This window comes from Rhincodon typus, chromosome 29, assembly GCF_021869965.1.
Source record: "Rhincodon typus isolate 14 chromosome 29, sRhiTyp1.1, whole genome shotgun sequence".
Classification (NCBI taxonomy): Eukaryota; Metazoa; Chordata; class Chondrichthyes; order Orectolobiformes; family Rhincodontidae; genus Rhincodon; species Rhincodon typus.
Genome location: NC_063360.1, coordinates 16505594 through 16526577, shown reverse-complemented (window position 1 = coordinate 16526577; position 20984 = coordinate 16505594).

Below are 20984 nucleotides of genomic sequence, written 5' to 3'. Positions count from 1 at the left end.
ACTAGGGATGGGCAAGAAATGCTGCCCAGCCAATGACGCCCACATTCCACAAATGAATAGAGAAAAAATAATACGCAAATCCCAGAATTTCTTTCAAGTCACTGCCCCAAGATCACTAGAGGTTTTATCAGTATACCAGAGGTGATATCTCAGTTCAGACAATGTATTTTAGGTATGAAGTCTTGTTTAGAATCTGTCTGTGTTTTAACTTGGAGTCAGACTGGCTTTATTTCTAAAGTAGGAAATTATAAAATGCCACATTGACTGTCGACAAATTGTGTGCGTTTTGAACAAAATGGAATGCATCTGCAATTACAAATCTGCAAATATAAATTCACCCCATATTATATGCGTGTGTGTGTGTGTAAGTAAGAGAGAGGGTGTGTGTGTGTGTGTGTGTGTGTGTGTGTGTGTGTGTGTGTGTGTGTGTGTGTGTGTGTGTGTGTAAGAGAGAGAGAGAGTGTGTGTGCGCGTGTGTGTCTGGGTGAGAGTGTACAATATGGTGGGATCACCTGTACTGCAACATGAACCCAAGATCCCGGTTGAGGCTATCCTCATGGTGACTGAACTTGGCTACCAGCCTCTGCGCGGTGACTCTGCGTTGCTGTGTATCCCGAAGTCTGCCTTGGAGGATATACCCGAAGATCTGAGACCAAAGGCCCTTGCCCACCGAAGTGGTCCCCCACTGGGAGGGAATATTCCTGTCTGGCGATTGTTGTGCGGTGTCCATTAATTCGTTGTCATAGCGTCTGCATGGTTTTGCCAAAATACCATGCATCGGGACATCCTTGCCTGTAGCAATATGAGATAGCCAACGTTGGCTGAGTCACATGAGTATCTGCCTTGCTCGTGGTGGGTGGTATTCCCATGTGTGATGGTAATGTCAATGTCAATGATCTGACATGTCTTGCAGAGGTTACCATGACAGGGTTGTATAGTATTGTGCTTGATGTTGTTCTGAAGGCTGGGTAGTTTGCTGTGAGCAATGGTCTGTGTAAGGTTTGGCGGTTGTTTGAAGGCAAGAAGTGGAGGCGTGGGGAAGATGTTGGCGAGGTGTTCACCGTCATCAATAATGTGTTGAAGGCAGCAAAGAACATATTATAGTTTCTCTGCCTCCGGGAAATACTGGACGACAAAGGGCACCCTATTGGACATATCCCGTGTCTGTCTTCTGAGGAGGTCATTATGGTTTTCGCTGTGGCATGTTGGAACAGGTGATTGATGAGTTGAGCATTGTATCCCATCCCTATGAGGGCATCCTTCAACACCTTCAGGTGTCCATCACGTTCCTCCTCATCCAAACAGATCATGTGTATGCATAGGGTTTGTCTGTAGGGGATGGCTTTTTTAATATGTTTTGGGTGGGAGCTACTGTGTGTCTCCCTCACACACAATTTCTCTCTCTCCCGATCACACGTGCACACATGCACATACACGCGCACGCACACGTGCACACACATGCACACACATAAATCTGTGGGGTGAATTTGCATTTGCAGATTCGCAATTGCAGGTACATTCTATTTTGTTCAAAACACACACAATTTGTAGACAGTCAAAATGGCATTTTATGGATTCCTATTTTGGAAGTCAAACCAGTCTGATTCCAAGTTAAAACACAGACAGATTCTAAGCAAGGCCTCACACTTAAAATGCACTGTCTGACCTGAGATGTCACCTCTGGTATACTAATAAAACCTTTCGTTATCTCAGTGCAGTGACTTGAATTTCTTTCAATATTTGCATATCAGTCAATCAAAACCTGTATCTCCTTTCTAACTGATTAACAATTTAATAGCCACCTTGGGTTTGTTCAATACATTTGCATCAGTTTTATGACCTTTTGATCTTTTGCTTACAAATTCTGTGTCTGATGTCATCTCTCTCACTAACTCTTGAAGAAGGAGCAAGACTCCAAAAGCTTGTGTTTTCAAATACACCTGTTGGACTATAACCTGGTGTCGTGTGATTTTTGACCTTGTATCTCAACTAATTATTGTATTCATCAAAGACTCAGATAATAGCTTAAAGGCTGCATAATTAAAACTGCTGATTTGTCACATAGACGGGTAGATTTGAAAGCAACATGGATGAATGTTTAAAATTGAAAATAACAAATTAACTAAATGGGCAAAACTGGCAAATTGATTTCATGTGTGGTCAGGGGTTTTTGTATTTAGAAAGGAACAAACAGGGCGAGGTCTGTATGATGAAAACTCAGATAGAGAGGAGATTCAGACATAAATTAAAATCAAAATAAACAAAAATACACCTGCTGTCCATGAACAATCATAAAACGGTAATAGAATGCTAACCCTTATATCTGGGTGAATAGAATTCAAGAAGATAAAAATTATGATTAGGTAATATTCAGTTGTTTAGACTACACCTGGAATACTGCGAGTAGTGCTAGGAACCACAACTTGAAAAGGACACATTCACCTTGAAAGAACCATGTCATACATTTATTAAAATAATACTTGAATTCCAAGGTTTCCAACAATGGAGGGATAAATTAAACTGTATGCCTTCAATTTAATAGTTTAAAGTGTGATTTCATCAAAGTTTTCAAGATGGTAAAAGGAACAGATAGGGTCAAATCAGAGAAATTATTTTCCCTATGAAATAACTCCACAAATACTACATTCCTCCCCATCTAAGTCCTGGGATATAGGCCCGTTCTTTTTCCTGTAGCTTCTCTGGGCTGTTTTCGCACCAGGTCTGGTTCTTTTGAATCAGGGCCCACAAGATGCAACAACTCAAAGATACCCATGGCCCTGATTCCATCCACTCTCCCAACTCCACCTCCTGTCAGGTATTCACCAGCCCTCCTCACCTTCAGCTCTCCAATGCTGAACATTCTGTACTCAACAAAGGCCTCAGCTTTATTCCTCTGCATCCCCACCTTAACGAATTTCGGGTATGACATGACGTCAAACTCTTCATCTGCCGTCTTCGCCTCTGTGCTCATTTCTTTGGACAAGCGCCCTCTCTCTGTCCCAGAGACCCGTTCGCCCAGTTCCAACACTGTCCCTCCATCTGGACCCCTCCCTCTGGCCTTTTACCTGCACTTGATCTGTTCATTGAGATCTGTCGACGTGATATTGGTCGCCTCAATTTCTCTGCTGCCCCTCTCACCAAATCCAACCTATCTCCCTCCAAACTGACTGCACTCCATGTACTTAGATCTAACCCTGACTTTGTTATTAAGCCAGCTGATAAGGGTGGTCTGGCTTACTGACCTCTACCTTGCAGAGACTGAGCGCCAGCTCTCAGATACCTCCTCCTACCTTCCTCTGGACCATGACGCATCAGGCCATTGTATCAACTATGGTAACTGATCTCATTTCATCTGGTGACCTCCGGCCCACTGCTTTCCAAGCTGATAGTCCCCCAGTCCCGCACGGCTCGCCTATACCTCCTGCCAAAAATCCACAAACAGGACTGCCCGGGCAGACCCATTGTTTCACCCTGCTCCTGCCCCACAGAACTCACCTCTTCCTACCTTGACTCAGTCTTCTCCACCCCCCCCACCCCGGTCCAATCCCTGCCCACATACATCCATGATTCATCTGATGCTTTATGCAGGTTTCAAAACTTCCAGTTTGCCGGTTCCAGCCACCTCCTCTTTACCATGGATGTGCAATCCTTTACACGTCTATTCCCCACCGGGACGGTCTTAGGGCTCTCCACTTCTTCCTGGAGCAAAGACCTGAACCGTCCCCACCTACCACCACCCTCCTCTGCTTGGTCGAGTTCGTCCTCACCCACAACAACTTCTCTTTTAACTCCTCGCATTTTCTTCAGGTCAAAGGTGTGGCCATGGGTACCCCCATGGAAGGTCTATGACTGACTCCTGTACGACTGACCTGGTCTATGACTGATTCCTCCCTTCCCTTCCTCAACATCTCTGTTTCCATTTCTGGGATAGACTGGCCACTAATGTCCTCTAATAAACCCATTGATTCCCACAGCTATCTGGACTATATATCCTCACACCCCACTTCCTGTAAAGACTCCATCCCATTCTCTCAGTTCCTCCATCTCTGTCGCCTATGCTCACATGAGGCCCACTTCGACAAGGAAGCCTCTGAAATGTCCACCTTCTTCCTCAACTGAGGATTCCTCAGCACTGTTGTCGACAGGGCCCTTAACCAGGTCTGACGCACCTTCCAGTCTTCCGCCCTCACCCCTTCTCTTCCCCTCCTCAAGAGCGACAGGGCTCCCTTTATCCTCACCTACCATCCCAACAGCATCCACATCCAGAAGATCATCAGCTGCCATTTCCGCCACCTCCAGCGAGATGCCACCACCAGACACATATTCCCCTTCCTTCAATTGTCCGCCTCCCACAGGGACCGTTCCCTCCGGGACACCCTGATCCACCCTGATCACCACAACACCCCCCCACAGCCCCATGGCACCTTCCCTTGTAACCAGCGAAGGTGCAACACCTGCCCATTTACCTCCTCCCTCCCCAGTATTCAAGGGCCCAAACATACCTTCCAGGTGAAGCAACACTTCACCTGCACTTCCCAGAATCTAGTCTACTGCATTTGCTGCTCACAATGTGGTGTCCTCTACATTGGGAAAACGAAGCATAGACTGGGTGACCTCGTCACAGAACATCTATGTTCTGCTCGCAAAAAACACCCAGAGCTACCTGTTTCCTGCCACTTTAACACACCACCCTGCTCCCTGGCCAACATTCTCTGTCTCTGGTTAAGAGACATTGGTGACATGAGGTCAGGTCCTGTTTTGAGGAAGGGTCACCGGACCTGAAATGTTAACGCTGATTTTTTCTTCACAGATGCTGCCGGACCTGCTAAGCATTTCCAGCAACTTCTGTTTTTATCTCTGTCTCTGCCTAGCTGTGCAGCGTTCCAGCGAAGCTCAGCACAAGCTGGAAGAACAACACCGCATTTTCCGCTTGGGGACCCTGCAGCCCTTTGGACTTAAAATGGAGTTCAATAATTTTAGAGCCTAACCTCTCCCATGTCCTACACCCCTACCCCACTCACCAATCCTTGTTATCACATAGCCTGCCATTACACACTACCTATTGTTAGTCACTAACAGTCCCCATTAACAACTATTCACCCTCCCAGCCTGATCGTTATCAACTCCTTTGTCAATCCAATTGCTCTTCTCGCTCGTCGGGCTCTATCCTATCATCTACTCCCTACCCCATTCCCCTCCCTATTTTCTGTATATAAGCGACGTTTTCCCAGCTACCATCAGTTCTGAGGAGGGGTCCCCGGACCTGAAACGTTAAATCTGACTTTTTCTTCACAGATGGTGCCAGACCTGCTGAGCTTTTCCAGCAAATTCTGTTTTTTTCCCTCTGACTTTGCCTCAGTTACTGGCTTTGTGGATCGGGCCATAGCCCACCTCTTGCACCTGGAGCATCTCGGAAGGAGTTCCCTTCTTCTTCAGGCTGTAATGGCGTAGAGACTGCGACATCTGCTGTGTCCATCCCGTCCTCAGAGGTTTCTTTGAGCTAAATGGAGGGGGAGAACCCATGGATTCTGACAACGACACTTGATGTTCTGAAGGGCTGGGTATTTTTTGTTCCTGCCCCATTTGTGAGGTTGCAACTTTCATGTGGTCTATGCGCTTGTTCAGGACTGCCGTTCCTACTCAAACTTTGTATGTCACAAGACCTGACCTCATCTATACCCTGCCTCTTACCCATGCAGGGCCATTCCTGTTGTTTCAACACCAACCTACATCCCCTGATGTAAACTGCCACTCTCACTTAGAGGAGTAATGTGTCTGGCATTGGCATTCCTAATGCCATTTCAGCCTCTTCTCCTACACCCAGGTCCATGAAGATCAGGCTTAATCTGGTGTGGAGACTTCTCCCCATTTGCAAGTCTGCTGGAACTGTCCCGACAGTTGCATGAATGGTGGTCCTATATTCAAACAGAGACTGGGACAGTTTTGGTATCGAGTGAAGCTCTAAGCTGTTTCTTGAAGCCTGCCTTCAAAGTTTGGCTTACTCTTCCTGCCAGACCATTGGAAATGGATGTTATGGAGCTGATTGTACATGCTGAATGCCATTTGGCTTTAGGAAATACTCAAAATTCCCTGCTGGTAAATGATGGCCTATTGTCTGTGACCAACACCTCCGGGAGTCTGTGTTTTGCAAAAGATGCTCGCAAACCTTTCAACTGTCGTCCCCATGTTTGATGAATGAACTCTAAGCACATCCAACCACTTTGAATGCGTATTCACAATGACTAAAAACATACAGCCTGTGAAAAGGCCTGGCATTGTCGACTTATAACCAAGTCCAGGCTTTACCCAGCCATTCCCATGAATGTGGACGAGCTGGTGCTGGTGGTGAGTTTTGTCCTTGTTGGCACTCTGGGCACTGCCTCACCAATGCAGCTGTGTCAGCATCCAGTCCTGGCCACTGGGGATAACTTCTTGCCAACATCTTCCTTTTGGAAACTCCTGGATGACCCTCGTGAAGTTCAGCCAGTAACTAATAGTAACCATTGCTCGGGGAAATCACTCTTGCTCCCCACAATAATATACCGTCCTCTACGGTGATCTCATCTTGCCGGGTCCAGAACAGTTTCTATTCTGGTTGTGATGGCCTTTTTGCTTCCCCCATCACCACCAGCTGTTTTAGTTTTGCCATGATTGGACCTTTTTGTGTCCATAGTGTGATATTGTCAGTGGCGACTGGAAGAGTGTACAGAAGGTTTAAAACCAGAATGGATTCTTCCAGCGGCAGCACTACCAGTGCTGTATCTGCCAGTGGGAGGCAGCTCAAGGCATCTGCATTTGGCACTTGGCCTCCTGGACAGTATTCCAACTTGTAAGTATATGCACTCAGAATAAGGGCCCATTGCTGAATTCAACCTGAAACTATGGGTGGCAGGTCCCTGTCCTCTCTGAGTAGCCCTAGCAGGGGTTTGTGGTCTGTTATTGTTACAAATTTACATCCATAAAGGTGTTAGTGGAACTTTCTCACACCAAAGATAACCACCAAACCTTCCTTCTCTATCTGGGCATGTCTTTGTTCGGCATCAGCCAAATTCTGGGAAGCTATTTGGGCGTTCCTCACTGCTGTGCCACTGGTGAGCCAACACTGTCCCAAGGCCATAAGGAGAGGCATCACATGTTAGCACCACATCCCGCTTAGGATTGTACTGTGCCAACACCTTAGATGACGATAGCTACTTCTTCACTTCCCTAAGGCTACATCTTGGCTACGAGACCGTTTCCAAGGCTGATCCTTTTTCAGTAGCAAACATAAGGGTGCCACAATGAAGGCCGGGTTACATAATAACTTTCTGTAATAATTCATCAACCCAAGAAAAGACCTAAGCTCCAGTACAGATATGGGAGCTGGGGCACCTTTGATCGCCCTCACTTTATCTTCCAACAGGTGTACCCCAGTCTTGTTGACTCTGCAGCCAAAGTAGGTCAATTGGGGTGCCTGGAACACACATTTTTCCCTCCTAAAGCACATTGTCCAAGTTCTCTAGATGATCTTTAATGGTCTTCCTGTTTATTAACATGTCATCCAGATAAATGGCAATGAGAGGTAAACCTTGTAAAACGTTCTCCATCATCTACTGGAAAAGGGCACAGGTTGATGATACTCTGAAAGGCAGTCTCGTATATCGGTACAAATCCATAGGGATATTAATTGTAGCATACTTCTGGGAATCCGCATCTAACCGCAATTGCAGGTACGCATGGCTCATTTCCAGCTTCATGAAGGACAGCAACCAGCCCCAACCCCACCAGCTTTGCATTTCAGTCCTCTATGTAAGGGATTGGGTATTTATCCAGCTGCAAGAAGCAGTTTACCGTTTGTTTAAAATTCCCATAAAGGTGAGCTGACCCATCAGGCTTCAACATCGGTACGACTGGCGCTGCCCATTCCACCAACTGGTTTGATGATTCCTTTGCTTTCCAGCCTCCTAATTTCTGCCTCTATTTTTGCTCGTAAGGCAAATGGCACTGGGTGGACCTTGCAGAATGGTGGGATTGCTTCCTGCTCAATATACACAGTGACCTTGGCCCCTTTGATAGTCTCGAGAACTCCCTGAAAAATGTCTTGGTATTTAATTAGGACTTCACTCAGGCAGCGATTTTCTAATTAAAAAATGCTGAGTCAATCAAGTTGAATGTTTCTCAACCAATTTCACTCCTTCAAGCTTTGGCCCAAGCCTTTTACTACACTCAGTGGTAACTGAACTAGCTGTTTCTTGTAAGAGACGGGAACTGAAGTTATAGCCTTAACCTGTAAAGATTTCCCAGTATAGGTTCTCAGCCTAGCCAAAGTCTTTTGCAAACTTAAGGATTGGAATCCAGAGCAAAGAATGGTTCTGAATCACTGATACAGCTATGTTGGTATTGACCTCCATGAGGATCAGGTGACCATTTAACTAGATGTTTATTTGATTTGTTCATATTTGGATATTACTAAATGATTTAACTGTTCCAAACCACCTGTATGTGGATTTTTCAGGGTGTGCACTCGCCTGGATTCTGGCCCATGAGTTCTCTGACGCAATTCATGCCTAGTGGGACTCTTTTGCTGATTCGAGTCCATATACTGGCAGCAACTACAATGGTGTGCCGATGGATTCTTGGATTCTCAAGAAAATTTTAACCATTTGGCCAAGGTTTGGCTTTGTTTTGGTGTTTTTCTGTGGGCTGACCTAGACGCCCTCTGTTTGGGATATGTCATGACTGAGGCTATGCAATTGCCTTTACTCAAGTGGTGTTCCCCAAGTTCATTCGGTCTGGTGAGGGTGTTGACTTCCAACAGCATGCCCTGTAACTCACAAGCTTCACTTACAGCATTTTCCAATGACAAAGCCAGTTGTAGTGGCTGTTTGCAGTCCAGTTGGGCTTCAGCTAGTAGGCTTTAGCATGGTCACATCATTAATCCCATATACCAAATGGTCTCTCCGCATCTCTCTGGGAGTTGAACCAAAATCACATGCCTCTGCCAGTCATCTTAATCTCGTCAAAACTCCCAATATGGATTCCCCGGTTCTCAAACTGTCTAGTAAAACTATACTGTCTCAGAATTAGAGGAGGCTTGGGGTCATAATATTCCTTAACTAAATCTGTCGACTCTTAAAGGGTTTTAGTATCTGGTGCCTCCAGAAAAGTTAAGCTTTGTAATAACTGAAAAACCTATGCATCCATACACTGTCAGGAAAATTACTCATTTTTCATCTGCCCCAATGTCATTTGCTCAGAAAAAAATAATGCATTCTTTCTACATACTGGGTCCAGTCTTTGATGACAGGATCAAATGTTTCAAGCTTCCCAAATAGTGGCATGATGTCAGAAATGCTTACCCCAATTGAAAGATGATTGTTGCAAGCAAATCTCAGGGGCATGTTTTTCTCTCACCACTATTGAAATAATTCCATTGAGGCCAGTATCGAGTCACCCTTTCTTTACACATGTATAATACATGAAACTGATCTAGCTAGCACAGAGCCAGCTCCTAGAGTGAACAGACACTCCTGTTTATATCTATCAGCCAGGGCTCCTTGATTGGACCAGGTTAATAGCCCCAGTCAGGGAAGGCATATTCTATGAGATCCACCTGGCTGACCTCATTCCGATACTACACCCTAATTGGAGCATCTGGCACTGGTGAGCTTTCTGTAAAAATTAAAGCCAGACCTTCAGGAGTGACATTAGGAAAATATTACTTCATACAAAGAGTGGTCAAAGTTCACTCTCTTCCACAAATAGTGGTTTATTCTAAATCGCTTTTTAATTTTAAAACTGAAATGCTCCACAATGTTGTGGAGCAAACAATCTTCAGAGATACAAAACAAAGATGGGTAAATAGAGTTAGGTCACAAATCAGCCATGATCTCATGGAACAGGTAAACAGGCTCAGGATGTTTAATGGTCTGCTCCTGATCTTATGTTTCTGTCAAAGTGGATAAATTCATTTTTTCCAAACGATACTTTATCTACCACGTTCTCACCCACTCACTTAACTTGTCTATATCCTGTTACAGCCTCTTTATCTACTTGTCACAGCTTAGTTTCTCACCAAACTTGTATTACCCGCAAACCTGGACACATTACACTTGCTCCCCTCATCTGAGTCATCAATGCAGACCATAAATAGCTGAGGCTCTTTCAGTATCATTCCTCCTTGTGGTATCCCATTAATTACAAACTAGCATTCTGAAAATGCCCCATTAATTCCAACACTCTATTTTCAGTTTGTTAAGCAATCCTCAATCTTATGTATTTTCCTGAAAACAACAAATGCTGGAGATCACAGCAGGTCAAACAGCATCCAAAGAGAGAGAGCAAGCTAATGTTTCAAGTCTAGATGATTGTCCTGATCCCAAATCATTATGTAACAACTTCTAGTGTGGCACGTTATTGAATACCTCTTAAAAATCCAAATATACTGCGTTGATTGATTCCCCTTTATCTCACCTGTAAAGTACACACTAAGAAACTCTAATAGATTTGTCAGGCATAATTTTACTTTGTAAAAAAACTCTACTAACTCTGCCTAATCAAACTATGATTTCTAAAGTATCATATGACCATGTTCCCTATGCTATCACTTTACTCATTACTAATTTTAGACTAACTAACTATAAGTGGGAATTTAATGCCCTCTACCTGCCCTTGCTGGCAATTCCTCTACCACTACTCCATGATCAGAACCCTCCCATGTGCCGACAAAGAAACCTCTCTTTCTTGGCTGTATGTTCAATTTGCTTTCCGAAAGCCACACACCATTCTGACTTGGGATTATATTGACATTCCTTACATTCACTGGGGCAAAAACCTTCCATTTTACCATGAGCATACCAACATCACAAAGACTGTAGCAATTCAAGGTGGCTGCTATCACCATCTTGTTGATGGCAATTAGGGATGGGCAATAAGTGCAACAAATTCACATCCCCTGAAAGAATAAACAAAACATATGCACTATGATCAGTTACCATGATGGTATCTGATTAGTTCTAATTCAGCGTAGTATGGAGGGCAAAAATCTATTTGATAAGGTTTTACCATGTAGCTGCAAGGATTGAATTTGGAAGCTGATAGCTCATCAGAAATTTTGGCTTGGAAAATGAAGTTCGATATGCGGCCATTTAAAAAATTTTGGATATACTGTAGGCCAGCTCACCTTGATGGAGAGAGAAATACCCTTCACATTTATGGCCAAGACTGTGCATCAGAACCGCAATGTCAAAAATCAACATAATTTTTTCTCTCTACAGGTGCTTCCTGACCTGTTGATTATTTCCAACATTTTCTGTTTAATTTCGAATTTCTCACACCCACAGTATTTTGCTTTTCTTTTAGGGAGGGAACAATTTTTGTTTGTATGGTCAATAAAGTCAACTGTGGATATTCTTGAGGAAACGTTAAGTTTTGAAAGAAAAAGTGGCAGTGGCTGAGGAGAAGGAAGTATGTATAATGTAGCAACTTGACTGACAGGGGAGGACACTCCTATCTGATAAGTTATAATTTTATACACTGTGTAAAACACAACAACTTCTAAAGCATTTCAAAATCTAATGGTTTTAACAGAAAGTGGCAAAATATTCTAAACACATCAATGTAATAGGTTTTTAACTCACGTACGAAATATGAGACAAATGGATTTGTTGTCAGGAACTGTGTAGGCAACACTGTGTCAGCTTATTCATAATTGTCCAAAATGTGTCATTGTACAAATATTGGCGTAATGCCATGATTAATTTTGACCATCAGACGCAGAAGATGAGTAATTCAGAAGTTTATTTATCATTTTTAATCTTGTAAAGTTCAGACAAATTTTATTTATATAATTCCATATTCTACAGTGGGCTGAAAAGGCTATTTTTTAAAAAATCTTACGCCTTTCATTGGTTTCCCTTAGCTTTCTTGTGGTTTTGCTTTTGCAACTTAGACTGTTCATATCTTTGCTGGGTTCTATTTGCCTGAATTTGGGTGATGTGGTTTGAGGCAGAGTGGGAGATCTGGCCTATTGATATTCCTAGCAGTTTGCGTCATTTTAGTGTTACGAGCCTCCACAAACTTTTCCCCAAGTGGCATTATGATTTTTTTATGGGTGAAGTTTCCATTGGATGTATATTTGCCTAGCTCTCATTTCCTTCAGCTGTCTACTCCACATCCATGCAACTTTAAATACGCCAATATAGACACAATCAGCACACAATTTTTGGATTCACCATGCAGTTATATAGGTATTTCAAATTAACCCCTAATTGATCACTAGCACTATGTTTTGCTTTTGCAGTGACAGCATCAGCAGCAGCAAGTGGGCCCAGCAACGAGGACTCGAGTAGGCCCAGCAGCACAGACCTGTGGCATCGTCATCGGAGGCAAGTTTGGCTTCCCAATGGCATCTACATCCAGCGCAGATCCATGGAGATGGTAAATTTGGGTCCAATGCTAGGTCTGATGGCATCGGCAGTGGCTCCACCGATGAGGTGGGCCCAGAGCAGACTCATGGTGGTGGCGGAGTAGAGTTTGGGCTGGTTCAGTTCCCAGCAGCATCGGTGGTATCTGCAATGGCAAGGAATCATAGTGGCGAGGGCGTCGTTGGAAGTGGATGACACCAGAGTGATGACTTTTGTTCAAGCAGTGGCAGTGTGGCAACGGGGACTCGTACCTGGCTACCAGACCCATGGCACATGATGGAGCACTTAACAAGAAGGGCTGTAAACTTGGGCACTTTCTTTATTTTGTCATTTTTCTGTCTTTATAGTCTACATTTTGGTTTATGTTTCTGTATTTTTAAGATGGCGCCAGAGAGTGGTGGCTCTATACACTTTTCAATGCATTTTGTAACAAGATACACATGACAATAAATAAATCAAATCAAATCAGGCGTGAACCGCAGGCACTAGAAATTAAGGTAATGTTTTTAGAAACTTAAACTTTCATAGGACATATAGGCTCTTGACTTGTGACAGAAATCTAGAAGGCAATTTTAATAAATGAATATGGATATTCATCCACATTTCCTCTCCATTGGTTCATTAAAAATTTGGCAAACAGTACACAAACAGGATCTAAATATGAAAGTTAATGTATTTCTGAACAAAAATTTAACTGTGAATACATATGCATTAAGAAAGTATGGCCATCCTTGATTTCTGTAATGTACACATCCAAATCCTCTCTGCAGAAGTAGAATTCCTACAGCATGTGGAAACAGGCCCTTTGGCCCAACAAGTCCACACTGATCCTCAGAACATCCCCCTATAACCCACCTAAACTACACATCCCTGAACTCTATGGCCAATCCACCTAGCCTGTACATCTTTGGATTGTGGGAGGAAACCCATGCAGACCATCCAAACTCCAAACAGACAGTTGTCTGAGGGTGGAATTGAACCTGGGTCCCTGGCACTCTGAGGCAGCTGTGCTAACCACTGAGTCACCATGCCCCCCATGCCTGTGGCAAGAGGCCATTTGGCCTATCAAATATGCACTGACCCTACAAAGATTATCCCAACCAGACCCAGTCCCCTACTCCGTCCCCATAACTCCACATTCCCCATGGCTAATCTAGCTAACCTGCACATCTCTGGACACTACAGGAAAATTTAACATGGCCAATTCACTTTCCCTGCACATCTTTGGACTGTGGGAAAAAACCAGAGCACTCTGCTGTAGATTGACCAGAGAACAGGAAAGAAATCCAAAAGAAATATTTGTAATTCTGAAGGATTTTAATGCAATAAATATAGACAGGTTATCCCCAAGGGAACACAAATTTGTAACAATCATCAAGAGAATGAAGGCAGAGGACAAGAAATGTGGAAAGTGTGTTGAATGCCCTACTAAAAACAGCAGTAGCAGCAGAACCTGTAAGAAATAAGTTAAAAAAATGAAAGGCGCAGAGAGTAGTAAGAGAATGTCACTAAACTATAGTTCTTTCAAACAGCTAGCACAAATAAAATGGAGCAATTGCTCTCCTCAATGCTGTAAATGTTGTAAAATTCTATGATTCTATAATTCAAAAATCTTTTTAAACTCGATGTGAAATGTCAAAAATCGTATTGAATTACATTACAGTGTACATTTGTTTTAGACTTACATTTTAAAATTGCAAATTTAGATCAAAATTAATTAAAAACAAATGTTCCCCCATTGTTCTAACTAGAAGACTTAACGTTGCTCGTGCCTCTCGACCTGTACAGACATTATTCATATCTAGTACCAAAATAAAAATGACCAATAACAGAAAGAAACATTGATGGCAAAGTGTCAAAAAAGCAAATATTGACTGTGTGTTGGGAAGCGTTTGTATTTGTTGTAGAAATCACAATCTGCAGAACCTTCACCAATACTGCACTGCCATTAAACAATCCCATGAATCTACTGCCTGCCACAAACTTCCTTTCACTAAGGTCTTAAAGACAAGGAAATTGAAAAATCAAAAAAATAGTTGCAATTGTCTATACTATAAAATTATTTTAGTTTGGATAGTGTAATTTTCGTATGTAGGAAAGGTTTGAGATGCCTAGTATGACAGGCTTATCAAACAGGCCCGGAGTTTCAGATCAATGAGTAAGTCCTATTGTGTTGCTGGGATGCTGGTGAGAGATATTCACACTGAGAGATATGGTGGTCTCACTCAATATCTCTTCCGTCCGTAATCTCGCAATACAGTTTAAAGTTAAGGTGTAAACTAATGGGGGCTGTCCGAGCTTGAGTTATTCATGTGGTTTTCCCGGACCAGAGAGGTTTTGATGACCACTGCTAAAGAAGGGGAGGTTTTAAACTATCCACCTAGCCATCGGCCATGCTAGCTTGAGGGACTCTTGTGGTGCAATGGTAGTGTCCCTACTCCTGAAACAGGACTGCTGAGTTCAAGTCCTACCTGATCCAGAAGTGTGTAATAACATCTTTGAACAGGTTGATTAGAAAGTAACTGCTTTTTACCAACAAAGGAGAGGTTTAAAGTTAAAGTCAAGTAATTCGTATTTCTATCTGAAAACATGTCTAATGTGAGATGGATGAAGAGAAGAGGAGATATTTCTTCATCCAGGGATGGTGAGCCTGTGTAATTCTCTGCCATCAAAAGTGGTTGAGGCCAAAACATTCAATGTTTTGCAAGAAGGAGTTAGATTTAGCACTTAAGGCTAAAGGTACCAAAAGGCATGGGGACAAAGCAGAAACAAGGTATTGGATGATCAACCGCATTGAATGTTGGAGAAGACAGGATAGGCCGAATGTCCTTCTCTTGGATTTTCTTTGTTTCTGCGATAGTTGCTTTGTTTTAATGTATCTCTACTGTTTTCACTGTCTGTGAGGCAATCAGCCAGGATACAGTCTAGAAGCTGAACACAACATTATTTATATGGGATATATACAGGGATTGCGAGTGGAGTCCATGCACAGAATGGAAGGTTCACATTCATGAGAATATGAAGATTGTCACATTAACCTGGTGAAAGCAGGTGGGAGAGATTAGCAATGCAGAGAAGGAGAGCTCTGAAAGTCTGAATAGTGGACTGGGTGACTAATGAGAATCCCTGGGAGCTGAGATGTCCAGTGGTTTGGTTCCAGGTGAATTGAATGTACACTCAGAGCTCTAAGATAAAGTCTTGGCTGAGATTAAAACTAGTAATAATTTTAAAGGTATTTGGGGACCATATAACATTCAATGGGAGGTATTCCTAGTAGGTATTCCTACTCAACCTAAAACTTTACTGGGATTGGAGAGGCATTGGACAGCCTATTCAGGACATTTTGGTAGCCAATTAATAATCACTTCAGAGCCTCTTCCCACTGCAGACAATAGCTTACCCACAGTGAGGAGGGAGCCATGTGATGCAGAAGCCCCAAGAGCCTTCACTTACCCTCCCAACCCAATCCATATCGCCAGAACAGGTTAGCTAGGAATCGAGTGGGAGAGACAACCTGTAACATCCAGCTTCCAAAATTATTTTGAGCCAGTTAAGTTAAACTTTGTCGAATCTTTGCTCAAATTGCTATGATTTTGCTCTCTGTACTTAGTTGTGCCTCTTTCCTAAAAAATTGGATGAGCTGAAGCCAATTTGATTTTGGTCATTTTAAAAACATTTGAAAGTTGTGCTCTTACCAACTTAAAGAGCTGTTGTTACTTCCAGTCATGATGATGAAGCTACTGTGTCAACTAAAAGTGAAATTATCCTTAAGATTGAATTAGTCTGGTTGCCATACAGAGAAATTTTGACAAGGCTAGAAATTGGACATTGTTACACTCAGTTTATATACTTACTGCTGTTTTTAAGTGCTTTTTATTGAGTTTGGTATTGCAGAAAACTGAGCAGACCTGCTCCATTTAGGAAAAGTTGTTTTGTCAAAACTATTGCTATGCAGGCAGTGAGAAGTGCTCTCCCCACTTCATTGTATCCTAAACAAAAAAAAACAAAGAATTGTGGATGCTGGGAATCTGACATGAAAAAAAACAAATAGCTGGAGAAACTCATCAGGTCTGGCAGCATCTGTGGAGTGAAAGCAGAGTCAGAGTCAATGTTTTGGGTCACTGTACTGAAAACGTTACCTCTGCTTTCACTCCACAGATGTTGCCAGACCTGATGAGTTTCTTAGCTATTTCTGCTTTTGTTTCATTCTATCCTAATTGGGAGGCAAAAGCTCCCCACTGTCTCATCCCCAGACACCCTCTGTTCCACCCAAGGTCAGCCATTTGTTAGTTTTTGGACAACTACTGCCAAGGCAAGAGTCTTGAAATTATTTCCTTCAAATCTGTGAGCTTTCTGCAGTGATGTGGTAGATGTCAACAGATAGGCCAATTAATTCGACTGAGGCACAATGCCCATCTAGGGTTTGACATTGGGCATCACACTATTTGAGCACGTTGTGGGGTCATCACCTTCTCCAGACCTGTAATAGGGTCGCAACAAATTTATTCCATGAGGTGCAATTGAAGATTTTTTGATGTTGGTGTCCTCATTAACCAAAGTAATTACTAACACATACCACATGTAAGAGTGCTGCTGACATAATTTGACTTTACAAGAAAATAAATCTCAAGTACAGTAACTCCAGTAAAGAAATAAAAATAAATAGGAAGTGCTGCAGAGACTTAAAGAAAGAGGCAGTATCTGAATTTTCATTTTCACCGAGACTAAGTGTGGAAGCAGGTGGAAAAGTCCAAGGAATTTCTGTTTGAGAGTGGGTCAGGTTTACCTACACGTTCTTCTCAGATCAGTACATATTTAAGTGTGGGTAAAATGCCAAACTTTTTGGTTGCATTGACAGGGAGCTCTGCCTCTCTGCCAGACATTGCAGGTTTTAACTTCCTGACACCCGCATATTACCTGACTCTCTGCAGCCCAGGAACACCAGTCCAACTTCGGCTCATCACCACCTCCCGCACCCCCACTGCACCCTCCCCCACCCCCACCAAATAAAACAAAAAAGTGGCACCACACTTCAGTAACGCCTGTCTAGATGTTCTCTTGAAGGCTGTCCAGGAGAGAAGTTCTCTTCCCTGTGGATGCCAGCAGTAGACCATCTCAACTCATGTAGGCAGTTGTGGGCATTGGTGCCAATGGATGGCTCAAGAGGATGAATGATCTGCAGTGGCCTGCCAGGGTGTGTGCCACTATCTACCACTTCACGTTGCCACTGAGGAGGACTATTAACCTGGTTTTGTGTCATGCATTTCCTGATGCCTCACATGCAATCAATGTCTGTCACTTTGTTGCAGCTGCCAATGTAGCAGCACTGGCACCAAATTGGTATTGCCTCCCACACATTTGCCAGGGTTCACACTTAAAACATAAAAGGAGCCATAGCGCTCAGCAGCCCAGCCCCGACTTGCTCACTGACCTTTCATCATAACCAGGAAAATGTACAACTCCAAAAGCTTTTCACCAAAGACTTGTACAGGTAAAGGTCACAGTCACAGAAGATGTCTTTTCAATTCAATCCATTTTGAGTAAAGCCACATATTTCTGTCAGGGTCAGATTTGCTGGCATTAGACAGTTTGGCTCCCTGACTTGTGCAGGCTTTTAGGCCTAGTCAGGCCTCACCACTAACACTATAAGCATTTAACAACTACAAGTTGATCTGCATATGGCTACACCTTCTCATATACTGATCAACACAGAGAAACGAAATTCTAACATTCTAAGCATTTGCACAAAGAAGCCGCTTAGTTATGAAAGAGGCAAATAACTGAAGATGCCCTTCAAACTTCAGTTAGTTTGAAGGACATCTCCAGTTATTTGCTTCTTTCAAGACATCAACCCCACTCATTACATTTATTTTCCTTTATTCATTAAGGATGAGGGTGTCACTGGCTAGGCAGCATTTATTGCCCATCCAGAGGGTAGTTCACAGTCAATCACATTGCTGTGGGTCTGGAGTCACATGTAGGCCAGGCCAGCAGTTTCCTTCCCTAAAGGGCATTAGTGAACCAGATGGGTTTTTCCAACAATTGGCAATGGATTCATGGTCATCATTAGATTCTTAGTTCCAGATATTTATTAAATTCAAATTCCACCATCTGCCATGGCAGGATTCAAACCCAGGTCCCCAGAACATTATCTGGGTCTCAGGATTAACAGTCTAGCAATTACACTGCTGGGCCACCACCTCCCCGTCAACGCCTGCCCACATAGTTAGGTTGGTGAACATATATGTTTCCCATTTTCTGGCTAACACGATTGTGCCCATGAATGTAATTCCAATACATTGGAGATGTGAATTAGTATTCATGAAATGCTAATTAATACAAAACAGGTAAGCCAACCATTTGAAAGGCTTCGAGAATTTAATAGCAAAACATTAACTCACTGGTGAGAAACTGAATTTTTGCCTCCTACCCAATGAAAATCCCCAGTTGCCCTTCAAAAAGACCAGGCAGTGTCAGAAAACCTTGGCACAGTCAACGTTTTGAGTCCAGCATGAGTCTTTTTTCTGAACTTCAATAAAATGAAAGCTCAAGATTACAGTTTTCTGTAATATTTTTAAACATTTTGAAATACAGCCTGTCTTTCTATTAAAAATCTAATGTCGGAGTCTTTGTTGTAAATAAGTGACTCATGTTGTTCTTTGTATGACTAAGGAATGTATTAGACATCCCTGGCTGCAAGCCAAACCTTCACATCTAAGGTCATAACTTAGGTTGCAGTGGGAGAGAAACCACTTGGGGCTCACTTTTCTGCTTCTAAAAGGTGATTGCTATTGATGGAGCCCCTATTGTAAAACCCACAGGTTGCTGAGATATCTTATCTCTGCTGAATGGTGAGAGGACGAAAGGTGGGTGCAGTTAGCTATAACACTGACTTCTTTTGTCCTAGGCATATATTGTGCATTTCCAGTTTCTTTTTGACTTGTTTGATAAGTTTTTTTTGAAAATTTTGGTCGATTTTAGAATGTCACTTTTTTTTATTCAAACGACTGTTTGAGTATTAAATGCACTACATTGTGTTATTTTAGCAGAAATATTTACGTGGCATCGATCTGCTGTTCAAATAATTCATTTGATGCTCATAATTCATTTGAAGTTGGTAAGATGACTCACTTCAATGAAATATACTGCATTTTTCAAACAAAATTATTTTGAACAAAGAAAGAGGGATCTTGGCCTCTGTTTGTTGAACTTCAGTCTGTATAATTCTCTACTTTTCTAACTTTCTCTACCTTATGGTTCCTTCTGAATGTATGTTCTCACTCACTTTTCTTTGTTATATTCAGTGCCTAACCCCTGTCATGTTGGACAAACCTCAATGTGCATTTGCTTTGTGTATTAATAGCATGCTCCCCTTTCTGTTTTAAAACCATGTTCCTCTAGTTCTGATCCTTACAGAGATCAAATGTCCAGCCCTTTCTGTCAAAGAAAGCAAAAAAAAAGGACACTCACGTAAAGAGGCGTATACTAGGAGAGATGATTGACTGGTTATGGGGGACATTTTAAGCAAGTATTGAAGGAGAACAGGATCTTTGCTTGTTCGAGATTTGAGGTTGATGGTGTTGTCCATGCCTACTTACACCTTGAGAAGGTGATATTTGGTGAGCTGTCTTCATGAACCACTGCAGTCCATCTAGCACAGATGTACCCATAGCACTGTTAGGAAGGCAGTTTCGGATGATGGTGAAGCAGCAGAGATATTGTTCCAAGTCAGGATGGTGTACAGTTTGGTACATTCAAGAAGCTTGACACCATCCGTGACAACGTAGCTCATTTGATTGGCACCTATCTAACACCTTCAACATTCAATGCCCACCATATATGCACAATGACAGCAGTGTGTACCATCTACAAGATGCAATATGACAACTCTTCAATTCTCTTTAGGCAGCACTTTTCAAACCCATGACATCTACCATCTAGAAGGACAAAGGTAGCAGATGCATGGCCACACCAAAATTTGTAAGTTCCCCTTCCAACCCACGCCATCATGACTGGAGATTACTTTGCTATTCCTTTACTGCCACTGGATCAAAATCCTGGGGGATCTCCCTCTCTAACACCATTATGGGTATATCTAACTCCCGTGGACTGCACCAGTACTTTCCTAAAGGCACTTAGAGATCAGCAATAAATGTTGGCTTAGCCAGTGATGTCCACATCCTGTGAATGAAAATAAATAAAACCCTTCCAAACTTGCAAACTCCAAAACTAGAAGGATAAGTGTAGCCAACTGATGGCTCACCCATTAATTATAGTGATAGTAATAGGTCTGTATCACCTCTTTTAGGGAAGGACTATTGAATTATGTGGCACTTAGGCACTTAACTGGTCAGTGGTAGACATTCCCCAGAATCAGCACCCAAGGAAGTTGAAGTGGGATGGCACAGAAGCCATGCACTGAGAGCTGTCACCCAATCAGAGATTGGCAACTCAATTGAATGGCAGTACCCCTGGCTATTGCCAATGTAGCATTCACACAAGGCCCAAAATTGTCACAGGATCCTGATATATAACCCTACACAGGCTGGTAGCCCATCACACTTTATTTCCATATGAACA